This window comes from Acomys minous (genome assembly GCF_964271855.1).
Source record: "Acomys minous genome assembly, chromosome: 3".
Classification (NCBI taxonomy): Eukaryota; Metazoa; Chordata; class Mammalia; order Rodentia; family Muridae; genus Acomys; species Acomys minous.
The window spans coordinates 85421203-85428924 of NC_140485.1; the positions used below are offsets into that span (position 1 = coordinate 85421203).

The window sequence follows — 7722 nt, forward strand, 5'->3', positions numbered from 1 at the left end:
AGGGAATATTCACACACACACACACACACACACACACATACACACACACACACACACACACACACACACACACACACACACTCTTGGTGGATGAAGCAAGGCAAGCTCCAATAATTTTTTTTCCTTATAGCTTACATATCCCAACAAACACCTTCTAAGCAGTATAAAAATTATAATTAGATTACAATCTATTTTTCTTTCAGTGAATGGTCATGGAAAAACAATATATACCCCAATATTTTTACATTAAAAACTTTTTACACATTACAGACGATGAAAACAAAATATTCCCAAGAACCCACATACATTCCCAACTAAGCAATGTGTTAGAGATCAACCAAGTATAAGCAAGCAAGGTAATTTTTCAGCCAGTTGCTTCTTTTAATGACAGACTGCAATTTGTTATTACAAAGAAAGGTTCAATTATCTAAAAAAGTAATCTTTTTAATAACATATTTATTTTTATTTCAATGTGCATTGCCCCCAGTGCCTCCCTCAGGTACACACACTATGGTTTTGCTAACCAGTCGGCCATATTCCATGAGTCCTAAAGCTGTTTTGCTGTCCCATGCATGGTCCTTACGACATTTCTATAGTTTTCATCATTATGAAAATCTTGATACTGGAAAACAATTCTATGAATGTAAGCAATGCATTAAAGCCTTTATGTTATGGAGTCCACTGAGATCAAACACAACTCAAACACTGGGTCAATGCAAATGATAAGAACTTATTGTAATCAAGGTGCTACTGATCAGTCTGGGTCACAAAATATAGCAGAAAGTTAAGCTGTGACACCTTAGCCTTGCCTCCAGGCCAGAGCCAGAATGGTATGGAGCCCTTAAGATGGAAAGCCACAAACATCTGTGCCAAGTCACAGCTCCATTTTCCCTCCAATCAGGATTTAGGGATAGGGGCTTTTCTTATGTAGTTGATCTGTATAAACTGATAAAGAATGGGGTTTTACAGTGTAACCAATCATAGCCATTTGTTCTTTTATGGTTAGAAATAGGCCTGATGTTTTGCAAAATAAAACATCAATAACAGAAGCCCTAGTTAGGAGTAGTCACTATATTTTGCCAGGACCACCCAGAAAGCACCAACTCCTGCAAGCCTTACAGTCGGTTCAGAAAACACATGAGCTGCTTTTTGTGGAAACACCTGTCCAGCTGAGGTCCAGAGCACATGGCTGGTGGCAAACCACCCCATTAAGCATGGGTGGGGTCAGCGGCTTCCTCCGGCTTAGGTCCATCCAAGGCCACAGACGCTTGTAGCACCAGCAGCTCAAAGTCTGGCAGACTCGCATGCAGACACATCGCTCTCAGGGTCCAAGGTGCTGAAAGACATGGAGCCATGCAGCCCGAGGCAGCAGCAAAGGCAGAGTGTCAGGCTCAGGGCTTGGGGTGGGGAGGCACATAACTGTGGAGGCTATGGTGGTGGGGCAGGGCCCAGGGGTCAACTGAGCAGTGCTTCCCCCACTGCCAGGGCATTTAGCCCACCGCTACCCCATGGTTTTCTTCTCGCCAGAGCTGCCCCAGGCTGGCTGAAGGACATTCCAGGCCTCCCCAGGAGCTTTGTCCTTACTAAGCTATGTGCCCTAGGAGTCTGAGTCTGTGTCTGAGTCCTAGGAGGAAGAAGAGGTATCAGGCACCCGCTCCAGCAGCTGGCACATATGCTTGAAACGCTCGAGTTTCTCCCTTTGTGGTGATAGGAATGGCGCTGCCGGGCCCTCAGCAGAAGCCATAGGTGGCTTGAGTTTCTCCCAGTTCTCGGGAGGGAGCCTAGGGTGGCAGAATGAGAATGCCTGGCTGGGATTCGGAAGCCTGGGGGCGGGGGGGGGGGGGGGGGGAGAAGGCCAGGGCTGCCTGGGTCTGCTCCTCAGAGGAGGCAGGCATCTCCACCCACCTTCTTCAAGTGCCTCTCTTGGCCTCCTTTCACCTTTTTCCTTGGGGTCGGGGGTCTCATTCCCTGCCTCCCACTCCTTCTGTTTGGGGGCCCAGACACATGTTCAGGGGGAGGGCCAGCAGGTAAAGGTCCCTTTCTTCTGGGCAGAGGTGGAGGTGGTGGCTCCTCTGTCAGCTTCCATCCACCCCCTCACCACTGTCAACCCTGTGGTGCCCTGGACCCTCACCTGCATCCTTGTCCATCCTTCCTGGTTACCTTGGGGACACTCCTAGCAGTTGGGGATCTCTGAATTGATAGCACCCTCGGCCTTTCCCATCTTCAGGCAGCCAGGGTGGATGATCCCGTTGCAGACTGTATACTCCATGAGGCTCAAACCAAACTTCTCTTCCTCTCCATGCACCTTCCTCCTTCCCAGCTTCCCCACACAGAAGGAACACAGCTGCGCAGCGCACAGCTGAAGCAGGGAAGACTGCTTCATGCGCCCGCCCCACCGACGTCCCCAGCTTCTTCAGGTCTCCTCAGAAATGGCAGTCCCCACACTCAGCACATGCATACAGCTGTGTGTGGAAGCACGGGCACAGCGCACTGCCGAAGCAGGCAAGACCACTTCATGCGCCCGCCCCGCCAAGTCCCCCAGTTTCTTCATGTCTCCTCAGAAATGGCAGTCCCCACACTCAGTTCGCACACAGGCCTGGCAGTGGCGGCAGCAGCAGGTTCCGCGTTGGTGCGCTCCAGCCCCAGGGCCCTGGCTGCTCGAAGACATTGGGAGTGTCAACATCACCGAAGACTCTCATGTGTCCCGGGAGCCATCTCCTGGCGGGTCGGCGGCCAGTGGCAACGCAGGGCGGGAAACTCTCGGAACGCCTAGGTCTATGCTTCCTGAGGGCGCTCGGCCCCTCCCTCCAGGGGAGGGCGGGACAACAGCGAGTGGAGGTCGGGAGCGCCGGGCCAGGCCCTCCCACCGGCTGCTGCAAGGCCCTTTGTCGCGAGCAGAGAGTTTACACTCAGAATCCGGAACAAAAGAGGCAGGCCAAGAGCAAGTGGTACGATTAACAAGAGAGGTTTATTAGCAATACAAAGGCAACTACAGCAAAGGGCAGCGGCTAAGGCTCCAAGGCCAAGCCACCAAATACCATTTCATTATACTCTTAAAACTATCTTAATTCTAATAGGAGTAGCATTTAGGAGTAGCATTTAGCATCTTATACTATCAATGTTTTGGGAGCTTATGCCATTAAGGTATACGACCTGATATCGCGAAGTTCTGTCGAACAGGTTCGCTGCTGCGACTTGATTCAGTTCTCGGGTTGTTTTCTGACAGCATGTCTGTCTGCTCTGTCCTGGGAGAGCGCCCGTCGGCTGGTAGCATTTTAGGTAATCATGGTGACAGCGAGAGAGAGAGCGAGCGAAGAGAGAAGAGAGCTGGCTGCTTCTTCTCAGGGTTTTTATACTAACTTAACCTTATCCTCTCTAATTCACACATCTTGCTTTCTGTGGCACTCTTATCACCAACTTGCAGTCCTGGCTGCTCCTAGGTCAGAACTTACTACTAAGGTTTTATCTATCACTCACACATCTGGTCAGATGTCAGCTTTTTGGGCTGTCAGCTATTTTCTACGCTGAGCTTTGAAACAAGCCCTGACATGTCCTACACTGGGCTTGGAAACAAGCCCTGACATGTTTATTACACCCTTCCAAAGGAAGGTCCTGCTCTGGGGGGGGGGGGCTCAGTCACTCAGCCACTCAAGGCCAACGGGGGGCTCCTTGGGCACAGGGTGCTCAGCTTCTGCCCAGGCCCCATTTAGTCCTGGTACGAATCTCAGCTCCCCACCCCCACCTCTCCCCAAAGGCCCCAACCTTTAACTGGCCCCTTCTCAGGTCCAACTGTCTAGACATCCAGGGAAAATCCAGGGCTCCCCACCATTTCCGGGGTTCAAACCCCTCCCACTGCTGGTTCACGGGGGGGGGGGGGGGGGGAGGTCGCTGCAACCTACCACCCTCCCCTGGGTCCGCCTGACCCACAGAGACAGGGCAAAGAGGGGGGGTCAGTTTTTTCATTTTTTAACACTGTTGCTTTTCTTTAAAACTTGCAGGGCACATTAAAATTTCTTCTGCAAGACATGTATCAGCTTGCACATGAAAATGACCCTCCATGTCTTCTAGAACTTGACAACGGTCCTCAATATTATGGTCTCCCAGATTGTAGCTTAAAATATAGTATAAGAAATATATTATATATTATTGGAAATTAAGAAAATTTAAGTTATTACATTCAGAGTCTCTAAGAACCATGCCTGATTTATTCACCTCATTCTTCCTCATTCTCATTTGAAATTGCAGAAGAACATCAGTAACAGAGAAACATTTGTCCCCTGACTTTAAAAAGCAAAACATAATTCAGTCCTACCTACAGCAGCTTGGTTCCTGTAGGGCTCCAGCATCACATCCTTGTAGAGACTCTTCTGGGAAGGATCCAGCAAAGCCCACTCTTCCGAGTGAAGTTCACATGCTCATCATCATAGGTCACTGCATCCTAAAGTATGCTGTACATGTGTACACAGAAAGCAGGATACTGACATCACTGTACATGTCTGCACCATTGACAACATAGTCGTGTAACTCTGGTGCTTCCTCCACTCATTTTCAGACACAAAAGTTCTACTGTAACCACCAAGTCATTTTAGAAGGAAACTGAATAACGAGGTTCATCTCCATCAGGGGCCAGCCTTGACACACACATTAGTATTTGCACAGGACACAGTGTTGGCAAATTCCAAAGAACTATCTGATGCTTTATCAATTGAGCTATTTGGTTTTTCTGGCTCTTCTGCTGCCAAAGCCGCTCCTTAGCTAAGGAATCTATTACCTAAGAGCAGGTGGCTGTGACAGTTTCCTGATGTAAACAGCAGGAGGCTGTAAAAGAAAAACCGTAGTTTGCTTTTAAACTTAGTGACTTACTTAGGCATTCAACAGTGGCTTGAAGGAGAGGGGGGAAAAAAAGAGGAAAAAAAAAAGACTTTAAACATACACTCATACAAGTAAAATAAACATGGGCTTTGAACAGCAGATTCCCACAAGCTTTCCTGTGGTGATGGCGTTGGTTTTAGCAGTCTCTTTTGCGAAGAATGCAGCAAATCCAGGCCATCCTCAGGGAACCTTCCACTATATCAGCACACGTAAGCAATGAGACATGCAGACAGGTACACATTCATACACACAAGGGAGTTCCCAATTTTACACACACACACACACACACACACACACACACACACACACACACCAACAACAACAACATGTAGATATTTAAACATGCATACACATATCTATTCACATGTGAACATATATACACAGACACATAATAAATGGGTAGGACAGGCTCTAGCAAGCCCCTCTCTCTTTTATTCTTGTCCTAGGTTTTTATCTTCCCTATACAATCATTACAGAAGAGAATGACAGTAGGACTTTAAGTTATTTCATTAGAACTATATCTAACTGAACATTTTTTGCTCATTAAAGTTTAAATAGTAGTTTTATCTATAAGCTCACTGAGTCCCAAGCAGAAGCTTTATCTTTTTCTTATTTCATATGTACATTATGTATTTAAAACAAGAGTTTTTGGTGCCAAGGTTGTTATCAAGAAACAGGGGTCTGTCCTGTCTTGTACAGAAAACCATTTGTTCTTTGTTTTTATATTCATATGGTCTTTCTTATTGTGGTAAACACCTAGGACTCAGCCTGGACTAAACCTAGAATGAATGCATTCCCTTGATCATTAATGTGGTTTAATCTTGCTTTTCTTACTGGTGTAATTCATGTGGTTCGCAGAACTCCTAGCAGTTTTTTGATAATTTGTAGGAGGGCTAGACGTTACTTGAATCTATTCAGAAATCACTATCAGGAACTATATAATCACCTTCATAAGATTATGCAGGAGATCTGCATAATGCATTATGCCAGACACAAGAGAGAAGCATGGAAAGACAGTGTAGCAACAGGAAGCAGTTTTGAGGCAAAATAACTTAGGCTTTTCCTAAACCAAGGGATAGAGCTGTGAAAAATGAGTGGGCTGCCTCCAGAGGCTCACAGGCTTGCTTTTGCCAATCCTCCATATCTCTTGGCATTTGTCGTTTCTGTGTCCTTTGAACAGGAAATAGCCTCGCAAGAGAAATGTCAATTAACAGACATAGAGAAAGAGCCACACAGATCACACATCAGAGAAATTGTAGGAACAATTACTAACTACAAAAATGATGGGCAAGCTGGGTATACTTGCTCATGCCTTTAATCCCTGCACTCAGGAGGCAGAGGCAGGTGCCAGCCTGTTCTATGCCATGACGTACATATTAAGATCCTGACTCCCTTCAAAAAAAAAAAAAATCAATCAAACAAACAAACAAAAAAGACAGAAAGAACTCAGAGGTCTTTACTGAAGTTCCTACAAAGAATTATACATTCACTCCTGTTTGATATTCATCTTCCATAACCCTGAGGTACCCCAGTTTATACTATAACAATAGTAAGATTTTACTAAAAGGGAATGCATGTTTAAACATTTATAAATGAACAGAAGGAAATAATAGCAATATAAATAAACAAAATAGGACAGGAGAGATGGCTCACCAGTTAAAAGCTCTTGCTGGTATTGAAGATAATTGAGGTAAGCTGGGCATTGGTGGTATACGCCTTTAATCTCAGCACTTGGGAGACAGAGGCAGGCAGATCACTATGAGTTCGAGGCCAGCCCAGTCTGCAAAGTGAGTCCATGACAGCCAAGGCTACACAAAGAAATACTGTGTTGAAAAACCAAAAATAAAAATAAGAAATAAAATAAGAAAAAGAAAAGTGAAGGAAAAAATAATTGAGGTCAATTGTCATTATTTACACAGGGCTCACAACTATTCATTATTCCAAGTTCAGGAGTTCTGACAGCAGTGAGGAGGAGGCACACATGATATACATGTTCATGCATACAGGAAAAACACTCATATTCATTCAAAAGATTCGAACAAACCCTTGTAGGAAGAACGTCACACGCCTGCAATGCAATGACTCAGAAGGCATAGGTCATATTAATATCATGAATACATGCCGTTCTAAAAAACAGAATACACTCTCTGCCAAATTTCAAAGTTCAAGATGTGGATGAAGATAAGCACAATAGCATATGCTACCTTGTACAAAAACCTACATTCCAAGAACTTCCGCTAACTTTATTTAAATAAAAAAAAAACAATAACAGGGAGCTAGAGAGATGGCACAGAGGTTAAGAGCACTGACTGCTCTTCCAGAGGTCCTGAGTTCAATTCCCAGTAACCACATGGTGGCTCACAACCATCTGATGCCCTCTTCTGGCCTGCAGATGTACATGAAGGAAGAGCACTATATACATAAGAATAAATAATAAATCTTAAAAAAAAATAACAGTAAAAAAACAGCCAGACATGTTGGCCCAAACTAATCCCAGCACTCTGGAGCCAGAGTCAGGGGGATCTCCAAGTTTGACAACTATCTGGTCTACATACTTACTTTCAGGAATGCTAGGACTATACAGAGAAACTTTGTTTCCAAAAACAGAAACAAAAACAACAAATTTAAAAATATAAAAACATCAGACTAGCAAATTAGCTTAGCATTGGGTAGCAATTGGTTCTACTGTATCTTATGTGATTTAGGGATAGAGTGTATACTGGTGCAGGCATGACAGCATGAGAAGGAAGCTAACTGAGCAGTTTCAACCACAACATAGTAGACACAAAGAACAGGAAATGGATTGAGTCTTTAGACAATCAAATTTCATCCCCAATAAGGAATCTTGTT

General features: G+C 45.1%; 1 long non-coding RNA gene across 1 annotated transcript; it reads right to left on the minus strand.

The window, feature by feature from the left end:
- Positions 1-3903: 3903 nt before the first annotated feature.
- On the minus strand, positions 3904-6782 carry LOC311593858. The gene is made up of 3 exons (XR_014777842.1): positions 6526-6782; positions 4313-4448; positions 3904-4111 (listed from the first exon to the last, which is right to left on the minus strand). It is a non-coding gene; the product is annotated as an uncharacterized lncRNA (long non-coding RNA).
- Positions 6783-7722: the final 940 nt, after the last annotated feature.